This window comes from Narcine bancroftii, chromosome 1 (assembly GCF_036971445.1).
Source record: "Narcine bancroftii isolate sNarBan1 chromosome 1, sNarBan1.hap1, whole genome shotgun sequence".
NCBI classification, from domain to species: Eukaryota; Metazoa; Chordata; class Chondrichthyes; order Torpediniformes; family Narcinidae; genus Narcine; species Narcine bancroftii.
In genome coordinates, this window is record NC_091469.1 from 275655054 (window position 1) to 275678596 (window position 23543).

Consider the following 23543-nt stretch of genomic DNA (forward strand, 5'->3'; position numbering starts at 1 on the left):
AGAATCTGGAAAAACCTAAAATCCAACCAACCCAATCCCCAAGCAGTTTGGATTTCCAGACTTCTATTATACCTACTAAAGCCTACAGATTTTCTTCACTGCACTCTTGGACATCACAGCTTTTGCAGTATGTGTTGAATTATATCTGTAAATACATGTGATTTTCCTGAGGCAGCATATATGTAGCTTATGCTCTTCCCCATCCCTACCCCATTGTGTTGAGGTTTGTACTTTATATCTCTGGATTCTAAGTTTCATAGATTACAAATACTCTCATTGAAAATAAGATAACATTTCCACCACACAATCTCTCCAGCAAAGAGTTTAAAACAAACGTTCCTGGTCTTTTGACATCTTTTCTCAAGCCTTCTTCACCAGAGCAGCATAAATTAGTGATGCTATTGTTAGAAGTTTATTTCAATCACTTAATATCAAATTAATTTGGCTCTAGGGTGATAAAATAGTTGGAGATAAAATGAATTCATAATTTTCTAAAAATTGCTTCTTTATTATTTAGTGTCCTTTCTTTTTGATATGTATTTAGAGGGCACCCGTTTTTGCTGAGGTAACAAATTGGATGAGTTTTTCTATTTAATCCTACACTTAACAAATATTTTTTTTAATTTGTTGCAATAAAAGGAAATGTAATGTTTATTTGGCCTATGTCACACAAAAGGTTATGATAACTATAAGAGAAAACATTGGAATCATAAATAGGGGAAAACTAAATACCTAAAATTGGACACTTCGTGCGTATAACATGGAGAAATGATTTGAGAATTATAGAACTTTAGGGAATTTCTGAGTGGAAAGGGGTTAAAATGAACAGAAACAAAGGGCATATGTAACTTTGAGGCACTAAGGTCACAAAATGTTATGAGTTTTGTGGTTGAAAATGATATTTTCTGTTATATTTACCAATAAACAGTCAGCTCAATATTACTACCATTCAATGACAAATATGCAAGGTCACCATATATTTTCCCTACAGAGAGATAAAACAGAGCATTATTTTTTTATTTCACTCACAAAATCAATGGAAAGGAGACAGACCAATATAACCATATTCTTTCTTTCAATCATAATCATGCTTTCTTTTAAATTTGAGTATTTTAATAATTTTATCTAAATTTCATGTTTGTTTCATTTTGGCTTTAAAAATCTTACTTCATTATACATCACACAAAGAATGTCCAAATTAAAAATGTCACCTGTTTATAATTCAGTTAACTCCACTGAAGACTAAATAAAAAACAACTTGAGGTTATTCTGTTCAGAGCATTAACCATAAAGTTAAAATAGGACTAAATTAAAGATACATTTGCTCCCCTCCAAAATAACTTTTTATTTGGATCAGAGAGTGAACTTAGAAACTCAAATATGGTTTCCCAGATCACAGGTTTGTCTGTTCCAGTGCATCTTGTAAGCTGGCTTGCTATTTATCCTTGACTTTAACAGCACAACACCTCCTCATTAGTCAGGAAGATACATTTCCGAAGGAGGTTGCGGTGGGCAAGGGTACCAGTCACCATCCTAACAACATTATACAGGAGTAAAAGAGAGAGTGTCCTGGCTGGCTGCATCATCATGTAGTATGTTAGTTGCAAATAATCAGATTAGAGGTCAAAATGGAGGGTGATTAAAATGCTGAGAAGAACAATGGGGCCTCCCCTCCCTCTATTGACAACATCTTGTGGTGCGCTGAGGTAGCAGAAAGCAAGCACAAACTCAAAAGACTGTACAACAGGCTTTATTCCAGTAAAAGTCTGAATACCAGTTCAAGCCTTGGTGGCTCCCCGTGTGACTGGCTCAGGAGGGGCCGGCTCAGGTTTATATTCAGGTCGGCTGATTAACAGCCAGCCAGGTGGAGTCAGCCCCTTAAATTGTCTTCCTCCAGGTACTGAGATTGCCCCCTGCAGTAGGTTGGTGGTCGTATCACCACATTAACCCCCCCTTCTTAAAATTGTGCTGGGGGGCAGGGGGTGTAAACGGTGGCAGGTGGTATTTAAGATTCAGGCAGTTCAGCAGCCGTAAGAGTCTCTGGGACCATCGCAGGGTTGGCTCCTGGTCAAAGTTCAGCGAGGATGTAGTTGCTGCCTGAGGGTAGGCTGAGTCCAGCATAGCTGTGGCAGGCATTGGTGTGGACAGCGTGGTGTCTATCTGTACATCTGTCCTTGGGAGGGGGGGGGGCTGGGTGGGTGAGATCCGCCAGGAGTGGGATTCTCTAGAGAGGCAGAGGGAGGTGGTCAGCCCCTGGATACTGGGTGGGCCAAGGGGAGGTTGGGCTGGGTAGTTGTGATGCTTGGGGGGGGGGGGGCCTGCTGGTGACAGAAACCTGGTTGAGACGGTGTCCTCACGGCCACTGGGGTACCTGATAAAGGCATAGTCCTAGTTGGCATGGAGGAGGAGCACCTGCTCGACCAGCAGGTCAGACTCGTGGGCCTGCATGTGTTTGCGGAGGACCACCGATCCCGGACATGTGAGCCAAGCTGGGAGGGAGACATTTTCCTGGGGAACAAGAAAAGGCACTCATGAGGGGTCTGATTAGTAGTCGTGCACAAGAGCAACCTAATGGCATGGAGTGCCTTGGGGAGGGTCTCCTGCCAGTAGTCAACGGACCAGCCTTTGGACCTCAGGGCCAGGAAGACAGCCTTCCAGATCACCCCGTTTTTATGCTCCACCTGCCCGTTGCCCCACATATGACTAGTCGCAATGCCTCGCGCTACCAGGTACTGGCGCAGTCTTCATTTATGAAGCCGGACCCCCAATCACTGTGGATAAATGCCGGGTGTCCGAACATGTTGAAGATCTGCTTTAGTGCCTTAATAACAGTGGCTGTGGAGGTGTCAGGGCATGGGATGGCAAAGGGAAAACAGGAGTATTCATCTACAACCGTGAGAAAGTAGACCTTCTTGTTTGTGGAAGGCAGGGGGCCCTTGAAATCAATGATAAGCCATTCGAAGGGCCAAGTGGCCTTGATGACATGAGCCTGTGGTGGGAGTAAGCACGGTTTACACTCCACACAGACCCTGCATGACTCAATCATGGTCCTGACTTCTTGAACGGTGAAGGGGAGGTTCCAGGACTTCATGAAATAGTACAGGCACAGGACGCCCGGGTGACAAAGGGTGTTGTGCAGTGCCTGCAGTTGGTCGGACTGCACAGTGGTGCAGGTCCAGGACATGGCATCGGAGGGAGTCATTGAACTTCCCTGGTCTGTAATGGATGTCGTAGCTGAACGTGGCCAACTTTTTTTTAATAATTTTTTATTTTTCACACTGTGAACCATATCAAGCAAAATATATACAAACGTTTCTCATTAAATATACACAGTGGCATTTTCTCCCTTTTTCCCTCCTACCTTCCCTTCCCCCTTCCCACCTCCCTCCAAAACTAATAAACCTTCAACATATACAATACAATAAAACCATTAAACAATGTCTTCGCACAATGAAAAATAAACAAGAAAAATGTGTCATACACTTTTATACATTGGATCAAGTCCTTTTGTCTTCTTATCATTTTAGGGGGTGGAGGTCCGAAGCAAGCCCTTTTTGTTATGTTCCATGTATGGTTCCCAAATTTGTTCAAATAATGTGACTTTATTTTTTAAATTATGTTATTTTTTCCAATGGAATACATTTATTCATTTCCATGTACCATTGCTGTATTCTCAGGCTCTCTTCCATTTTCCAAGTTGACATTATACATTTTTCGCTACTGCTAAGGCTATCATAATAAATCTTTTTTGCGCTTTATCGAATTTGAGGCCTAATTCCTTACTTCTTATATTACTTTGAAGAAAGATCTCTGGATATTTTGGTATGTTATATTTTGTGATTTTATTTAATATCTGATTTACATCTTCCCAAAACATTTTCACTTTCTTACATGCCCAAATTGCATGTACTGTTGTTCCCATTTCCTTCTTACAGCGAAAACATCTATCTGATAATGTTGGATCCCATTCTTTTAACTTTTGAGGTGTGATATCTCACCTGTGTAACCAATTTTTCTGTATCATGTGTAACCTCATGTTTATTGTATTCTTCATAGTTCCAGAACATAACTTTTCCCATACTTCATTTTTTATCTTTATGTTTAAATCCTTTTCCCACTTTTGTTTGGGTTTTAGCTTATTTCATAATTTTCCTTATCTTGCAGCTTAATGTACATGTTCGTTATAAATCTTTTAATTATCATTGTGTCTGTAATCACATATTCAAAACTACTTCCTTCTGGTAATCTCAGTCTGTTTCCCAATTTATCCTTTAAGTAGGTTTTCAGTTGATGAAATACAAACATTCTACCATGAGCAATTCCATATTTGTACTTCAACTGTTCAAATGTTAATACATTATTTCCCAAAAAAACAATTTTCTATTCTTTTGATTCCTTTTCTCTCCCATTCTCTAAAGGAAAGGCTATCTATTGTAAAAGGGATTAGTGGACTTGGCGTCAATAACAATTTTGGTATTTGGTCATTCGTTTGTTTCCTTTCTAAGTGGATTTTCTTCCATATATTAAGTAAATGATGCAATACTGGTGAGCTTTTATATTGCACCAGCTTTTCATCCCACTTATAAAGTATATGTTCTGGTACCTTCTCCCCTATTTTATCTAGCTCTATCTTAGTCCAGTCTGATGTTTCCCTTGTCTGGTAAAAATCTGATCAATACCTCAATTGTGCAGCTCCATAATAATTTTTAAAGTTTGGTAACTGCAAACCACCTTGGTTATCTTTGGCTTGGCTTCGCGGATGAAGATTTATGGAGGGGTAATGTCCACGTCAGCTGCAGCCTCGTTTGTGGCTGACAAGTCCGATGCGGGACAGGCAGACACGGTTGCAGCGGTTGCAGGGGAAAATTGGTTGGTTGGGGTTGGGTGTTGGGTTTTTCCTCCTTTGTCTTTTGTCAGTGAGGTGGGCTCTGCGGTCTTCTTCAAAGGAGGTTGCTGCCCGCCAAACTGTGAGGTGCCAAGATGCACGGTTTGAGGCGATATCAGCCCACTGGCGGTGGTCAATGTGACAGGCACCAAGAGATTTCTTTATGCAGTCCTTGTACCTCTTCTTTGGTGCACCTCTGTCACGGTGGCCAGTGGAGAGCTCGCCATATAACACGATCTTGGGAAGGCGATGGTCCTCCATTCTGGAGACGTGACCCACCCAGCGCAGCTGGATCTTCAGCAGTGTGGACTCGATGCTGTCGACCTCTGCCATCTCAAGTACTTCGACGTTAGGGATGAAAGCGCTCCAATGAATGTTGAGGATGGAGCGGAGACAACGCTGGTGGAAGCGTTCTAGGAGCCGTAGGTGATGCCGGTAGAGGACCCATTATTCGGAGCCGAACAGGAGTGTGGGTATGACAACGGCTCTGTATACGCTAATCTTTGTGAGGTTTTTCAGTTGGTTGTTTTTCCAGACTCTTTTGCCTTGGCGAGTCTGTTATCTATCTCGTTATCGATCCTTGCATCCGATGAAATGGTTATACCTTGGTTATACCTCTCTGTTAATTTATCTAACACTACCCTCGGTTTCCCCCCTTTCCTCAAGAATTTCCTTATTAATCTCTTTAGTTCATTAAATAATTTCTCTGTTAAAGGAATTGGCAACGATGGAAATACGCATTGAAATCCTTGGGAAGACATTCATTTTAATGCAATTTACCCTCCCTATCAATGTTAGTGGTAATTCTTTCCAATGTTCTAAGTCTTCCTGCAATTTCTTTATTAGTGGCTGATAATTTAGTTTGTACAGGTGGCTTAAGTTATTATCTAACCTGATAGCTAGGTATCGGATTGCTTGTGTTTGCCATTTTAATGGTGAATCTTTTTAAAATTCTGTATAATCCGCGTTACTCATTGGCATCACTTCACTTTTATTTGCATTGATATTGTACCCTGATATTTCTCCATACTCCTTCAATTTCTTATGTAGTTCTTTTATTGATATTTCTGGTTTTGTTAAGTATACTATGATGTCATCTGCAAATAAGCTGATTTTATACTCCTTCTCCTTTATTTTTATCCCTTTTATTTTATTTTCTGTTCTTATCAGTTCTGCCAATGGTTCTATTGTTAAGGCGAACAATGAGGAGGATAGTGGACATCCCTGTCTAGTTGACCTACTTAATTTAAATTGGTTGAACGTGTCCAACTTAACTCTCCAGTGCAAGGTCTTATCGTTCTTGATTTTGCCCTTATGGATGGTGCTGAACATGAAAGCCACTGCGCGTTGGTCAGTGAGGAGGGTGAACCTCCTGCCTGCCAGGTAGTGGCGCCAGTGGCAGACCACCTCCACGATCGCCTGGGCCTCCTTTTTAATGGCAGAGTGTTCCATCTTGGAATCATGGAGGGTCCTGGAGAAGAAGGCCATGGGTCACTCCCCCCCTTGGTTGAGAGTGGCCATGAGGGCAACATCAGAGGCATCGCACTCCACCTGGAATGGGATGTCCTCATCCACGGCATGCATCATGGGATCAGTGATGTCCTGCCAGATGTGAGCGAAAGCTGCTTGTGCCTCGGGGGGGGGGGGGGAGGAAAGGTGGTGGCTTGGGCCAGTGGGCAGACCTTGTCCAAAAAACGGGGGACCCACTGGGAATAATAGGAGAAAAGCCCAAGGCATCTGTGGAGGGCCTTGAGCATGTGGGGGAGGGGTAGTTCCATTAGTGGATGCATGTGTTCTGGGTCAGGACCAATGACACTATGTTCCACAATGTACCCTAGGATGGCGAGTTTGGTGTACCCGGTTTATGGTCGATTACCATCCTCGGTTTGCTATCCCCTTTTACCACTAGGACTTGGGCTCTCTGAGTACTAGTGCTGGGCTGTATGATACCTTCTGCCAGAACCTGCCTCAATTCAACCTTAATGAAGGCTGTGTCAGCTGTGCAATAGTGCCTGCTCTTGGCAGCTATGGGTTTGTAGTCTGATGCAAGGTAGTTAAAGAGGGCAGGAGGGGTTACCCGTAGCCTGGAGAGGGCACAGGTGAATTCGGGGCAGTGACTAGGCTGTGTGCTGTGGAGTGTGAGTGGGGGGAGAGACCCGCCGAAGGCAAGGGTAAGGCTTTGGAGGTGGCACTGGAAGTCCAGCCCTAAGAGGACTGGGGCATGGAGCTGGGGCATAACCAGGAGCTTGAACCTTTGGTATGTTCCCTCTGCCCCCGTCAATTCCACTGAGCAGTGTCTAAGGGCCGTGATGGAGTGAGATATTACATTGGTAAGTTGGTCAGAATCTTGGCCAGGTATTCTATCTATGACGGATGCTTTCCTCGGATTCATTCCCCTGAAGGCAGCATGCATGTCATCCTCAGATACGGACAGGGTGGGAAAATCAGGGGATATGGGGGTGGGGAGCAGTAGTCCTTCGCTATTACTGTCATCAAACCGAGCGCAGAAGGCATTGAGTTCCTCTGGGAGCAAAGCTTTGCTGTCTGCTACTCCACCGAATTTAGTTTTGTAGCAGGTTATGGCTTTAAGACGCTGCCAGGGTCCATAGCTGTTTCTATTTTCTTCCAGAATCTCCACTTCTCCTGGGCGATAGTTTGTGCAGCTCATACCTGCTCCTACTGTACTGATCTGAATCTCTGGACTTAAATGCCTGTGATCTGGCTCTCTGCAAGTTTTAGATTTCATTGTTCATCCAGGGCTCCTGGTTGGCAAAAACCCTGAATGATATAGTGGGAACACACTCATCCACAGATGTTTTGATAAACTCTATGACAGCCCTGGTGTAATCATTCAGATCCTCAGTAGAGTCCTTGAATACATCCCAATCCACTGACTCGAGGAATTCTTGTAACCATTCTTCAGTCTCCTGTCACCACCTTCTAGCTGTCCTGATCTCCAGAGCCTCTCTTTTTAGGTTCTGTCCTTAAGTAGGCAGAAGGAGCATAGCCAGGTGATCCGTTTTGCCAAAATATGATCTTAAGAAAGAATGGTAGTCCTTTCTTATCTTGGTGTAGCATGTGATCAGGTGTGTTGTGATTTCTGGTATAGCAGGTTACATGCTGGTAGTAGTTAGGCAGGGTTTTCTTGACACAGCCTGGTTAAAGTCATTGACTAAGATTTGTAGTGCGTCGGGCTGGGCCATCTCTTGCTTAATGGCCAATCATGCAATCCACAAGTGCCTGTTTGTAATCGGCATCAGGAGGGATATAAACTCCGGTGAGAGTCACTTTAGTGATGAGAACTCTCAGAGTAGATATAAGGGTCTGCATTTAATATATTTCAAATTAAACATTAGAATTAGCAAAGCTAACATCATTCAAGCAAATATAACCATTTTATTTACATTTAGATGGGTCACGTCTCCAGAATGGAGGACCATCGCCTTCCCAAGATCGTATTATATGGCGAGCTCTCCACTGGCCACCGTGACAGAGGTGCACCAAAGAAAAGGTACAAGGACTGCCTAAAGAAATCTCTTGGTGCCTGCCACATTGACCACCGCCAGTGGGCTGATAACGCCTCAAACCGTGCATCTTGGCGCCTCACAGTTTGGCGGGCAGCAGCCTCCTTTGAAGAAGACCGCAGAGCCCACCTCACTGACAAAAGGCAAAGGAGGAAAAACCCAACACCCAACCCCAACCAACCAATTTTCCCTTGCAACCGCTGCAATCGTGTCTGCCTGTCCCGCATCGGACTGGTCAGCCACAAACGAGCCTGCAGCTGACGTGGACTTTTTTACCCCCTCCATAAATCTTCGTCCGTGAAGCCAAGCCAAAGAAGAGAGATAGAGCACAGTAACAGCCCTTTCTGGCCCACAAGCCCATGCCGCCCAAATGCACCATGTTCTTGAAGAACATTAAGTACAAGGATACATTTGGAATATTGACAGAGAGATGAGAATAAAGCTCTGAGGTGATGCAAGAAAACATAATGTTCCAGAAATTTTCTGATTCACTATTTCTGAGGGGAAAACAAAAGTTGCATAATTATCAGTATGGGATTAAGAACATTCACAGGCTTTGAGGCTGTGATCAGAATGTGTGAAGTACTTTGTTCTCTCTGAGTAACAATTGTTGGGAAAAGACTTTACTGCTGAGGCTTGTGTTTCCATCTGAGAGATCATGAGTACATTTTGAAAACCCCACCCTTTCTCATTTCCATCTCTCAACTTCATTATTTTTCAAGTTTATTTTTATTTTAAGTTAATATAACCATGCCACCAAGCAGATACATCTTGACTTTTATTGCAATATGATTGAGAAGATATTTTTGAAGGGTGCTCAGAAGGGTGTTTTGAGTGAAAACGAAAAATTTATTTAGCTATAGGAAGTTCTGCCTGGTGACTGTTACCTAGTATCTGAACCTGAACCTATTTTGGCAGGGTAAACCTGGACTTTGTAAAAGTTCTTTGAAATGTAACACAGCTACTAATATCATGTAACAAATTTCAAATTATGTAAATTACAGTCTATATACACATACATACACACGCACAAAAACATATATACATATCTACTATATATATGTGTGTATACTACATATGTATAGCATACTAATATGTAACATACCTCAAATAATGTAACATATATACACACACATTATATACATACATATATGTATACACATTATATACATACATATATATATCTGTATATAATTATATATGCATGAGGGTGTATATGTGTGTATAAATATATATGTACACTTCTCTGTAGATTGTTACCTTGCTGTGGTGGAGAAGCTTGTGGGGTCCTGTGATCCAGAGAGTGATGCCATCTAGACCTATGTTCGTGGTAGGGTCACCCATGGCTGACAAAGAACAATCAAACCAAGTCATCAACAGTGGAACAAGGCGGATAAAGTTACTTCAAACTCAACAACTGTGAAGGTGGACAAAACTGCAACAAATCCATCAGCTGCAATGGTCCTGGTTTCCATGCCATTGGAACTAGTTGATTGATTTGTGAAGTATCATGTGCTTCTTGGAGTGCAGCATCAAGTACACGTTAAACAAATACACGCACAGGCATCTTCACTCTGTGGATCAATGAAGACCATCATCCTTAACCACCAGGGATAGCCACATCTTTGTGTGTGTGTGTGATATATAGGAGAAACAGTCATTTTTTTAAAAAACTGCCCAGTAGCATCAGCAAATCACTTATATAATAGTGGTTCTACAACAACAAACATGGTAAGGGTTTTTAAGCATTAAAATAAAGTTTGATTCTCACCAAACAATGATGGCCATCGCCAATCCCCGACACTTCCCCACCGAGGCCCCGCTCCTGCCCGGGAGCTTGAGGTCCGCTGCTGCCGGGGGCCCAGGGTCTGCTGCTGCCGGGGGCCCAGGGTCTGCTGCTGCCGGTGCCGGGAGTCCGAGGACTCCGGTCAGTTCGCCTCAGAAAGAAAATGCAAATAAATTAGGATTTCAGATATCCTCGATTGCGGATAATCGGAATTGTTCTGTGCCTGTATATCTACATGGCTTATAGGAATATATATGATTATGTGGTAGGAAATCAAACAAACTTGAACAAAGTAACTCACATTTCTGCAGGTTTTGTGCTCCAAAAGTTTAACATACCCGTTTGACGAAGATTAAAAGAAGTGGAACTTCATACTGCTTGAGGACTCTTGAAATAGTGAAACACTTTTGAAAGAAGTTTGATCTTAAAATGCAAAGAAAATTCTTCAACATATAATATTGAAAATAAACTTTTCTATATCTCATTTATATTAATCTGTAACATTGATTTAAATGTTTAAATCGTTTGACAAAATCTGTGTGGAAATGTGTGAGAGCCAATCCAAAAGCAGCTCTCAGACTTGCAGAAATCAAATCAGGCTCCATTTTCACAAACATTTTCACAATCTTATACACCAGAAAGTGTATAAGTTTCAATTGTGGGGAAAATTAACAATATAAATTGTGTCAGGTTAATCTTGTTTGTGAGTTTACTTGTAGCTTTGTCAAATCACTATCCTATTTAAAAAATCTTGTTTTAAACACATTTGTGTGATATCTTATGCCATACTGGGTATGACTGTGGTCAGTGATGGTCAGTGTTGGTCAATCATGAATTAAAAACTTCTGTAACCAATCACTTCATTATTGCTATAATGTAATTCTTGTTATTTGTATTATAACAATAAACAAGTAAAAGAAGAGAATTTCTAAATTACTGAATATTTTGACATACAAGTTGACCCTGCCCCCCTTTACCAGCCTCATTTTAAGGGTTTTATGGTAATGACTGGCATATAAGTTGACCCCAATTTTCTGGCTGCCTGAGGTGCCCTGTTTTCTGGCATATAAGTCTATCCCCAAAACTCACAATGCCTGAGATGAGCCATTGAATGGCATATATGTCTACCCCCATAAATTATGCGAAATTATTTGCTGGGCATTGGCTGGAGGTGATAGCTATCATGGAGTGTCCATCAACATAACACAGCAGGCAATGAAAATATGAAGCGAGCTTTAAGTTGAAAGTGATAGAAATGGCCAAGCAAACCAACAACTGCAATGCTGCAAGAAAATGTATGTGCATGAAAAGTTGGTAAGAGATTGAAGGAAGAAAGAAGAGACATCAGGAAAAATACCAAAAAGCTAATATTGTTTGAGAAAAGGAATCACTTGTTTGCCAGAGTTGAAAATCACATTGCAGAATGGGTACATGAACAGAGGCAAGATTGCTACATAGTCATCTGAAATAAAATAAGATCATTTGCACTAAAATGGGCAAAGTCACCCCCAGACCTCAGTGATGATTTTGAGGTACAGTAGGCTGGTGCAATTATTTCATGAACAGGAAAATTCTGGTATTACAACAAAAAACAAAAAGTGCACAGAACCTATCAAAGGATCTCGATCATAAAGTTATACATTTTTACCAGTTTATTATATGGAACCGGCAGAAACACCAGTTTGCATTGGCAAATATCGGAAACATGGATGAAACCCCGTGAATTTTGACATGATAGACAATAGAGCAGTGGAATGGAAAGGCGTTAAAGCAGTGCAAACCAGAAATACAGGCCACGAAGGACCGTGGTGTAATCGTGCATGACCAACAGGACAAAGTCAGACCCATGGTAATCTTCAAATGCAAAATTTAACCAAAAATGAAATTCCTTCCAGGTATGTTTGTACATTTTCATGAAAAGGATGAATGGATGAAAATTGTGCAAAACTATGGATAGACAATGTGTGGAACAGACGGCCAGGTGGCTTATGCAAAAAACAGAGTTTGTTGGGCTGGGATATGTTTCATAGCCACTTAACTGAGAATACTAAAAGTAGATTAGCACTACATAATACTTACAGGGCTGATATCCCAGGTGGTTTGACATCTCTATTGCAACGTCTGCTTGAACAAGCCATTCAAAGACCATGTGCGTGAGGAATGGAATATTTGGAAGTCGAATGCAGAAAAGTCATTTACAAAAGCCAGGACAATGCCTGCTGTATCACTTGGTGTGCTCTGTAACTTCGTGTTCAAGGCATAGGGCAAAGTTAAAATAGAGACTGTGATAAAATAATTTAAAAAGTATGGTAACTCTTGTGCAATTGATGGCATGGAATTTGATTTATTGTGAGACAATGACAACAAAGCTGAAACCGCCTTATCAGATATAAACTGGGACCCATATGATTACTGTTTAAACAGTGAGAGTATGGATGTGCTTTCCGCCATCTTTGCTTCAGATGATGATGGTGAGAGTGGCTTTGAAGGGCTCTAAATATGTTGTTGTTTTCAGATAATGATAGCGATTTTGAAGGGTGCTAATTGTGTTGTTGTTTTCAATAAAAATATCAATGAAAATCTGCCACAGTCAGGTTTTTTTTTGGTTTTTCAAGGGTCGACTTGTACGCCAAATCGCTTTTTTGCAAGCGTTGACTTAAACACCGGATCAGTGCGGATTAGATTTTGAGCTGAATTTAAGGTCTCAAAAGTAGTGGAGGATGGTTGTTCCTGATCATCTCGCACCATATCACGAGATTTTCCACCCTTTCTCTGTAGTGTGGCTCATCGTTGTTGCTGATGAGGCCGACGACTGTCATATCATCTGCAAACTTGATGACACTGTGGGAGCTGGATCTGGCGATGCAGTTGTGGGTCAGTACTATGAACAGGAGTGGGCTGAGCACACAGCCCTGAGATGTGCCAGCGCTCACCGTGAAGGTGCTCTACATTCTGCTACTGACTCAGACAGAGTGTAGTCTTTCCATTAGGAAATACAGAATCCAGTTGCAAGGAGAGCTGTTGAGTCCCAGTGAGGACAGCTTCTCCACCAGCTTCTGGATAATAATATTACATGCCGAGCTAAAATCAATAAACAGTAACCTGGCGTATGAGGTGTCGTTCTCTGGGTAGGTCAGGATGGAGTTAAGGGACAAGGCTATAGCATCATCTATGGAACAGTTTCTTTGTATGGGAATTGAAATGGGTCCTGTGTGTCTGGGAGGTATGCTTTGATGCGTTCCATCACCAGACACTTGATGCATTTCATAGTGGTGGACATCAGTGCCACAGGGCAGTAGTCATTTTCCCTCTCTTGTGTACCAGGTGGGTGGTGGTTGTTTTGAGGTATTGAAGACTACTGTCAATTGGATTCTGCAATCCTTCAGTACCTGACCGATCAGGTAAACAAGCTGCAAAAAAAGAAACAGTGAAAGGTCAAAGGCTCTTTATTACACCTGAAATATTAACTCTTTCTTTTTGCACACGTATTACTTTACTTCCAGATTTTCAATATCATCAGTTGTTTGATTATCAATTAGATTGAAAAACAGTGGAAGAGCCAAACACTGCAGAAGCTATACATATGAAATTGAAAACAAATCAACAAAGTAAATAATGAAAATTCTTTACTTTTCAGATAAATACAATGATAAAAACATCTTTGAATTTGTATCAGTGTCTCAATGTCATCAGTGGAGTCTCAATTATTTTTTTAAAAAAGTACTGTATTTCTCTCCCTGCTCTATTTATCTCCCTATTAAGACTTTTGAGATTTGGCAATTCAAAAAATGTGACCATATCTTTAGAGACTGGAGAGGGTTTTTATCTCGATCCTGGAGTCAGTTAAATTAACCAATTTCCATTTAATTTCTCCAACATAGTTTAACCAAGCTTATAAGATCCCACCTTTGCTTCTTCAGAAAATTATGTAATTTATCAACTTGCTATAAAAAGCCCTATTATCCTCATGGGAATAGACTTCATATAAAAAGCAAATCCTGTTAAGATACAATCTATTATATGATTTAAAAGCAAACTGGTAACATTTTATAGGAATACAGTAAAGTTCAGGACCAGAACCTTCTAATAGTACCAAAGATTAAAAAGCTCAATTACTCATCCTACCAAGAAATTATCCTTTAATTTTTTTTCTAACTAAATTATTCTTGTACCTTAAGAGCAATTCTTGCAACAAAATCAATGATGTTCTTGTAGTTTACTGCAATTCCTGCTTTGCTTGGTGTAGCTTTCCCGAGTTCCTATGGTTTCAAGTTCATGTTTATTATCATCTGTCTATCATACATATGAAACCAGCCAAACACTATTTCTCTGGACAATGGTGCGTACACGTACATGCACACACACACACACACACACACACACACACACACTCATGTTCACGCACATACACACTTAAAATTTCCTTCATAATTTCTCTGGGCCCTCTCAATGATAAACAATGCATACTCGACAACCTTTTCTCATACTCATGTAATTTCTGCTCTGCTCTTTTATGCTCAAGTATCTTTGCAATAGAAAGTCTTTTGGAGCTAATCAACAGGAGTTATCTTAAAGGCAAAGGATACCTTTTCCTCTTACATTTTCCAATATTTCCATCATCTCTTTGTTTCTAGATCAGCTGTAATCTTATTAAATAACAGAAAAGGTTTGACAGGCCCAAATGACCTACTCCTTTTCCTATTTCTTATGTTCTCATTCATAGTCACTTCCTGCTCCTATTTCTTATGTTATTGCTTGACATCCCTGACAAGGCCGCTGCTTTGGATTAGTCATGAATGCTAGTTTTGAGAAAGCAATTGAAAAAACCGAAGCATAAAGGTTCATTTAAGGATTAAAAATTAAAGTGGAGTATTTTGTGAAAGACCAAGAAATATGAAATTGAAACAGTGCTCTCAGTGCTCGAAGAACAGTGCTCAAGGGTGACATGGTTAACAAAGCAGTTAGCACAATGCTGTTACAGCCCCATTATCCTGGGTTCAAATCCGGATACTCGTGTCTGCACGGGTTTCCTCCAGGTGCTCAGGTTTCAAAACATACCGGGGATGTAGGCCAATTGGGTGACATGACCTTATTGGCCAAAAGGGCCTGTTACCATGCTGTATGTCAAAATTGTAAAAAAACTAAAACTATAAATGGATATGGAATCCGGTTTTCTCTGCCTGAACTTCCTAAGACAACTAAGAGAAGAGTTATGCCATCTGCTGCTCAATGATCTGCAGACATCATCTGGATCGGATATGACTTTTCCTATGGAACTGACAATAACCCCAGCATGAAGCTTCCAAGCCACCATGAGAGACATATGCCATATCACGCAGTTCACAGTATGCCTATAGATCAGGCAACTGGCATATGCAATGTTTATAAGAGACAATGCTTTCATACTTATGTAGAAAGAAGTTGGACATAGCACCCAAGTTTTAGTTGTAGCAGGGTTCTTTGGTGGGCAAAGAATCAAACATGTTGTCCCTATTTGTATCAATGCTCCTTAACCAATTTCATGAAGTTTTGCATTTAAGTAATATTCAGATAGATAACAAATTATGTCTTTGCAGTCAGAAACTACGAAGTCTCCTTTGTGCAAAGTCACAGTGAATCTATACTATTTTAAGGAGAAACAACATTAGTTTGATTGCAATCTGAGTTTGTCATTGATATCAATAAGCTCACCAAGAAAGTTTACATCAACAAGAGTGCATTTCTGTTTGTACACCTCGGAATCAGTCTACTGATCTTCAGAAAGCACCTTTGTCTTAAGGAAATGTCCAAATGCACAGTGAAAAAGTGCATGAAAAACAAACTGGTTGTGTGCAATGCTTGAGGTGGCATTTCTCAGAGGGGGGAGGAGGGCAGGAGTTCCCAATGAGATTGTTCCAGTTGCTGACAGACTTCATAAAAATGTGAGAAAAAGTGCAGAACAGATGCATTCCAGCTATTTTCTCCAGGCAGTACATTGGCTTCTTGGTTACAATAAAATTCATAGAATCTATGACTTCTTTCAATGACTCTTTTCATCAATGTGACATCCCTTTCTGTGTCTACCATGTACTTTCATTGGCAAGTTGCCTTTAAAATAGACTGTCCTTTAAGCCAGTTTCTCATCAGTAAATTAAAAGGAAGCATTACGGTTATGTTCCTTAATTAAAAATCTGGAGATATAAAGATCTTGAGATGTTAGTTCACATGCTATTATGTCAAATGAGTTTAATTTTAATTCATTGAAAAACTGTAGCAGCACAAATGGAGCCAAGACTGCTGAGTTCATCACACTATTGAGGAAGACCTGCCTGGCCTTTCCATGATTACATGTTACCAAAGCATTGCAGGTATTTTTTAGCTGTCCTCTGAAGTGGCTCAGAAAACACAAATATATGAAAAAAAAATCAAATATTAAGCCAAAGAGGGCAGTTGAACTGAATTTTAATATGACAAAGACTCAAACAACATTTTGAAAAACTTTCCCATGTGCATTTGCCTAAATCAGATTATCCATCGCACTACGAAGCAACAGACTGATTAAAACGCAATGTCCTGTCCTACTGACGGGGCAGAGGCATGAGAGGTGGTGATACAGTCATCCACAGTTGAGAAGGACTTTGCTGATAGGAGCCAGGGATCTTTAGACTTCTGCATTAACACCAAGTGTAGCCTGCTAGCACTGTCACTACCCAAGCCCTAGGCTTCCACATGTTAAGATAGGGGATGAAAGAACTAACAAGGGGAAAACCCTATTTGATCTTATTCTCACATATACTGTATATCTGTCAGTTATGCAACTGTTCATGTCAGTATTAGTAAGAAACCTCCTTATAAGAATGAGCTGAAGTAGATCAGTCATTATCTTGATGTTTGATAGAGTAGGTTTGAGGAAGCAGATAGCCGATTCCTTCTTCAGAATCTTAGCTTCTTATGCTCTCCTCCATCAGCTTTCCATCCAGCAATTATTCATACATCTAAAATCAGTTTCCATCAGGAAAAATAGGCCCTTGCTTTCTGTGGGAAATTAAAATAATTATCAGAACTTTACAAAGACAGTATATAATAATGATTACCCCCTGTGTAATGCCTTGGATATGTAGCTCTCAGTGAACGGTTACCTCAATCTTTCACTGAAGGCCAAATTGCTTCAAGTGCTCATAAATATAGCTGCCTCTCAAACAAATAGGCATCTTGGCATCCAATGGGATTTTGTAATCAAGTTAAAGAGCCTATAGGCCACAGCAAACAGGTGCTCAAAATGTTTATAAATCCTATCGCACCAAAAAGTGAATCTTGTGGGAGAATAAACACTATCTAATTGATCTTTTTCAACATTTATTACAAAATGTTTAGCAATATTTTATGATAAATGTTGAAAGGTAAAATAGGACTATAACTGGTGTATTTCATCAACTATTTTTAGAACAACACATATTATTAATTTAGATACCGTCACTTTCTCTAATGTATGAAAAAATACCAAGCTGAATGGTATGAATTTGTTGCATGCCCAGAATCCTTTCGTTTACATGCAATCCATAACTCTAATATTTCCCAATCAAAGGGAATGAAGATTTATCAGAATCAGAATTAGGTTTATTGTCATGAACATGTGTCACAAAATGTGTTGTTTTGTGGCAACGGCATTGTGCATAACAGGTGCAAAATTGCTATAAATTACAATTCCGTAACTATAAGATTTAAAAAATAAATAATTAGTGCAAAAAAGAGATAAAGTGAGGTAGTCTAAAGGTTCATTGTCCGTTCAGAAATCTAATGGCAGAGGGGAATAAGTTGTTTTTGTAACATTGGGGTGTATGTCTTCAGTCTCCTGTATCTCCTTCCTAATGGAAGCAGTGAAAAAAGGGCATGGCTCAGTGGTGAGGCTGCTTTCTGGACGTGCCAGCTCCTAGAAGATTTTGGCCCTAAATTTCATTAGGGATTAGCAACTATATCAGCATCAGATCGAGTAATGACCACTGTTTCAAATGCTTGTAAAATATTCAGTGGAAGTAATGAAGCATTATTGTGTTATGGCAGGTATCTATATACGAAGATTTATGGAGGGGTACGTCCACGTCTGCTGCAGGCTCGTTGGTGACTGACAAGTCCAATGCGGGACAGGCAGGCACAGTTGCAGAGGTTGCAAGGGAAAATTGGTTGGTTGGGGTTGGGTGTTGGGTTATTCCTCCTTTGTCTTTTGTCAGTGAGGTGGGCTCTGCAGTCTTCTTCAAAGGAGGTTGCTGCCCACCGAACTGTGAGGCGCCAAGATGGACGGTTATGTATATAATGTCAGGAATTTACGTGACAGTACAGGCCAGAAAATGCAGCATCTTTTAGAAGGAATTTACCTATACCTCCCTAACCTTAACCCCCCCCCCCCCCAAGTAAAGGAGCTGCATGTTATCACCCTCATTAGCTGTATTTTCAGGCCCAGTTTCCACAGGGGTGTGGTGGCCATTGATAGAAACACATCTAATTTGACCCTAGGTTCCAGAGATTTTTTTTAAACCACTTTTACAAGTTGTAGATAAATCCCTGCTCAGGAATCCATCTTGCCTTCATCTGCTTCTCTTTAATTCATAGGCTGAGTTCATGCACAGCCTCCATTTGAAGATCCCAGATCTGTGGGAGGCATAAGACAAAGATCGCCCGCATGCTGTGCTTGGCAAGTTATGTTCAAGTGCTTTTATTTAATGGCTTATACACTTTTTAATTAGTCTCTTACAAATAGTTGTATATAAATAGCAATTTTACAAAACATCATAATTATTCTGCTATATACTTATTATGAGATTGAAGTAATATAATTTTCTAAATACTGTACTTTAAAGAGAAATTGCACCGACATCAAGTTTATATTTTAAATTATTCATAAAAATATTTATGAATAGAAGATGCGTCGACTTCAATGAAACACTATGCGCAATGGTGAATTTAATCAACATCCATGTTCAACTCTGTTGACCAGACATAAATTTTGCTCCACAAATCTAGTGCGATAAAATTTCCAATACACGAAAAATTTGTCATGAGTGAATGCAAAGAACTGTAACATTTTAGGAAGGGTGAACTCAAGGCGTCATATACAAATCTATGGTATCTCCAGTGTTTGCGAACTCCACAAGGTTCAGCTGGAAATTATGTTTCTCACAATGAGTATACCTGGATATTTAGGACATAGAGTAAAACCCCTGGTATCCAGAATTCAAACAACTAGCAGTTTTGAGCAGCCAGCAAAAAAAAAGGAGAAAATAAATAAATAGATAAAATAGATAAATAAATAAATAAATAGATAGATAGGAATGAAATAATAGGTAAAAAAAAATTTAAGCTTAAAATTGTAAGCGTTAATATTTTCTGAAGTAACACATAAAATTTTGGTGAATTTGGCCGCAAATATTCAGCCAGCGGAGTGCCTTGGTCGTGCTTTGCTCGTAGCAGCTGCTTGAATAAAGTTGTATGAAATAACTGGTTGATGTTGGGGTGACTGTCTTAAAGTGTCTCCTTATCTCTCCTTAGTAAGAGTCACTCCGGTCAGAGGCTTTATCTGTAAACTAGAGGGAGGGGTACGGTTAATGATCTATAATATTATTGTTCATCTTTCAGGTGGCTCCATGAAGGGGGAGGAACCTGCAGATGCAGCAAGGGTGGAATATTTTCAAAGAATGTGACTGAAAATAAAGTAAAATGCTTTAATGTTTATATATTCATGCAGGTGAAATGTGTTCAATGTAAGTACTGTATAGCATTTTTGTCTTTTAAACTTTTTTTGTAATTTTCATTTTTGATTTTACAGACTCATACTTTATGAACAATATAGGACATCAATCTTCCCCTTTTACAGAACATTTTGTATCGAGTCTTCTCCCCCTCCCCCACCCCCACCCCGCAATCCTCCCTCCCACCTCAAATTAACAAAAATAAACTGAGAACAATAGTACAAATACATTAAAACAACAAAACGAAAAAAGAGACAAAAAAAAAAGATTGGGGGGGGGGGGGGGTTCTGACTGGACCTCAAAGTTATTTCCTGATTCTTGGCATTTCAGGACTGGTGTGAGCCTACTATCTATCCATTGTTCCTTCTAAAGAAAGGCATTGGGAAGATTAATCAACCCCGCATTCCAATGTACCATAATTATTGTTGCCACACCACAACAAACATGTTGTACTTCCCCCTCAGGTTATAGGGGAATACAGCTCTGCACCTCCATGTTCCATCATGCAGCAGTCAGCTGGGAGTCAGATTTCCAGGTAACTGCTACACATTTCCTGGCCACTGCCAAGGTAACTTCCACAAATTGAATTTGGTATTTGGATAGTTTCAGACTCATATCTATAATATCCCCCAACAAGAACAATGCTGGGTCCTGTGGATATTCCACCCCTGTAATTTTCTCCAGAATGTCCCCTGGTTCTACCTCACCTTGGTGCATAACCAGGTTGAATTTACAAAAGTTCCTGTCTCCACACCACATCTAAAGCACAATTCTGAAATCTCTGACTTTACCTTATGTGATTTTTGTCACAATCTGCAACCTTAGTTGGTCAAATTCCCAACCCTACCAATTACCATCAAGCCAGTGGAAAATGTGCCAGAAGAGTGTACAAAGTGCAGCACCAGATATAACAAAATCAGCATGACACAGGAAGTTAAATATTAAAAGCTACAGTTTATATGGGCTAAGTGATCACACAACTGGTATGTGAGATCGAAGCTATTTAGTCAAGAAGAGTGAGGTATAACCATAATAATCTGCTCCATCGATGACTTTACACTTTTCATAGAGTCAGAAATTAATAGATTTACTGAAGAATTTATGAACGAGTTTAATTCCAGATGAAAACGCGTTCCACAATTGTATGAAGCAAGATATGGATAATATCCAGGCTTGGCAAATTATAATTTTTAACTTTTAAAAAGGTCTTAATAATATCAATTGAACACACAGTGGTATGACAAAGTGGAGACAACCCATTCATGTTTTTATTTAGGGCTTTTTCATGAGTGCTTTTAAATCATGTTCCCTCAATCACCCAGGTGAAGGGCTGTAAATGCTTGGAAATATGTCTTTTTCTGTAGCTCACACTTGCTCCTTCATTATCACATGGTCAAAATCCTAGAACTCCTTGCCAACAATGAGAGTTATGTTGCAGCAGTTCAAGAAGGCAGCTCATTATCAGTTCTTGAACAGCTTGGATTGTGTCATAAATCTCACTCTTGACAACAATGTCAATATTTTGATGTATCATTTTAAACGATTATGAATAAATGACAAATATTTCATGAATGATTTGGAGAAATCCCTTTCTTACATGCATATAAACATAATACCATCAAATTGGGAGAGGGAGAAAACCAATTGGCTCCTCAAGCCTATCCATTTGTTTAATGAAATCACAGCTTAGTAATGAAACCAACTGTCCAGAGTGTTCACATTTTCCAATCTCTCATTGCTGCAGTTGGAGGATTCTACCTGTTGCAAAAGGGCATCAAATCATCCTGATGCCCAAGAAGGGCACAGTGAACTGCCTCAATTACTATTGCCCAGAAGGACTCACATCTACTGTGATGAAGTGCTTTGAGAGGTTGACCATGGCCAGAATTAACTCTTACCCAAGTAAAGATCTGGATCCAATGCAATTCACCTACCATCACAATCACTCCACAGCAGATGCTCTCCACTCAGCTCTGGATCACCTAATCAACAGCAACATATACATCAGCTAATCTTCATTGCCTACAGCTCAACTTTCAACACCATCTTATCTTCAGTACTGGTCAACAAGCTACAATGCCTGGGCCTCTGCACAGCCCTCCCCCCCCTCCTTCCCTGCAACTGGATCCTGAACTTCCTCATCAGAAGACCACAGTCAGTATGAATCAGAAACAAGGTCTCTTCCTCGCTGACCATCAACACAGGTGCACATCAAGGAAGTGTGCTTAGTTCACTGCTCTACTTCCTCTACACCCTTGACTGTGTGGCTGGGCACAACTCAAATGTCATTGACAAAATTGCTGATGACACCACAGCCATCAACAGGTGGCAATGAAAAAGCATATAGGAATGAGATAGATTAGCTGGGTCACAACACAACCTTGCACTGAACATTAGCTGACTGTGGATGTTTGGAGGGGGAAATTAGGAGAAACCAAACCAGTTCTCATCGAGCAGTCAGCAGTGGAAAGTTTTAAGAACTTCAAATTCCTGGGTGTCAACGTCTCTGCAGATCGGTCCCTATTTCAATGCAATCACAAAGAAGGCTTGCCAGTGGTTATACTTCATGAGATTAGGTATGTCACCAAGGATTTTTGAAAATTTCTATAGGTGTAACATGGAGAGCATTCGGATTAGTTGCATCACTGTCTGGTATTGGAGGCGCCAATGAACAGGGCAGGAAAAAAACTCTGCTAGTGCCATCATGGCCATCAGTCTTCATCCCATTGAGGCCATGTCTTAAGAAAGCAGCCTCTATCCTCAAGGACTATTAACACCCAGGAAATGCTCTCTTCACACTGTTACCACCAGGGGGGATATAAAGGATCCTGAACACAAACAACCAGTGTCACAAGAACAGTTCCTTCCCCTCGGCCATAAGAATTCTGAATAGACAATGAACCACAGACACTACTTCATTTCACTTCTTTTGCACTAAATAATTTATTTTTTAGTATGTAATTCAAAGCAATATTTGCACCTGTAATGCTGCCTCAAAACAAAGAATTTTGTGACATGTTCATGACAATAAATTCTAATTCTTCAGCTATATCTGTCTGACAATGGTAACATTTCTTCCTTTTTTGCTTATTAAGCATCTATTTTTGCCTTTGAAATATTCAAAGATTTACTTGCCACTCACTTTGAGGAAGAGTTCAAAAGTATCGAACATATATGAAAAAAATATTCACCTCAATACTGACAAATATATAACAAATGATCCTTCATTTGAGATTCTTCCACAAAAAGACATACCCCCTCCTTGTCCATCCTTTCAAGTGCACTCAGGATCCCTCTCCCTCTTCTACACTCCACCAGACTCGCGATTGCACACAGGAATCAAGATGGCCACACCCACCGGGATGCCGACTAAAAAAGTAAGTACGCACTTTTTGGCTCTGGCATGCCCTGTATCTCTGTTATCATTTGTCAAATACAACATAAACCTCGCACATTTTATATTTTTCTTATGTATATTTTTTTAAAATGCAGTTGTATGTGCAGATGGACGTAAGTCGCATAGGTCACAAGTTGGGGAGTACCTGTATATTATTGTCCTTCCTTAAATCAAGAATTTGATACAGGTATATGATCCTTTATCCAGACATCTAAAATCCGGAAAGCTC

General features: G+C 40.2%; 1 long non-coding RNA gene across 3 annotated transcripts in view; it reads right to left on the minus strand.

The window, feature by feature from the left end:
* Positions 1–23543, minus strand: part of LOC138744063 (uncharacterized) — a 120924-nt gene that overhangs the window by 56074 nt on the left and 41307 nt on the right. The window contains exons 5-9 of one of the 3 annotated variants that reach the window (XR_011345245.1): positions 12275–13605; positions 10534–10618; positions 10181–10346; positions 9670–9755; positions 1735–2508 (exon numbers count right to left, since the gene is read on the minus strand). This is a non-coding gene — a long non-coding RNA (uncharacterized lncRNA). Of the gene's footprint in view, positions 1–1734; positions 2509–9669; positions 9756–10180; positions 10619–12274; positions 13606–23543 lie in introns of those variants that run through there. The other 2 variants (XR_011345239.1, XR_011345244.1) reach the window with 2 other exon arrangements.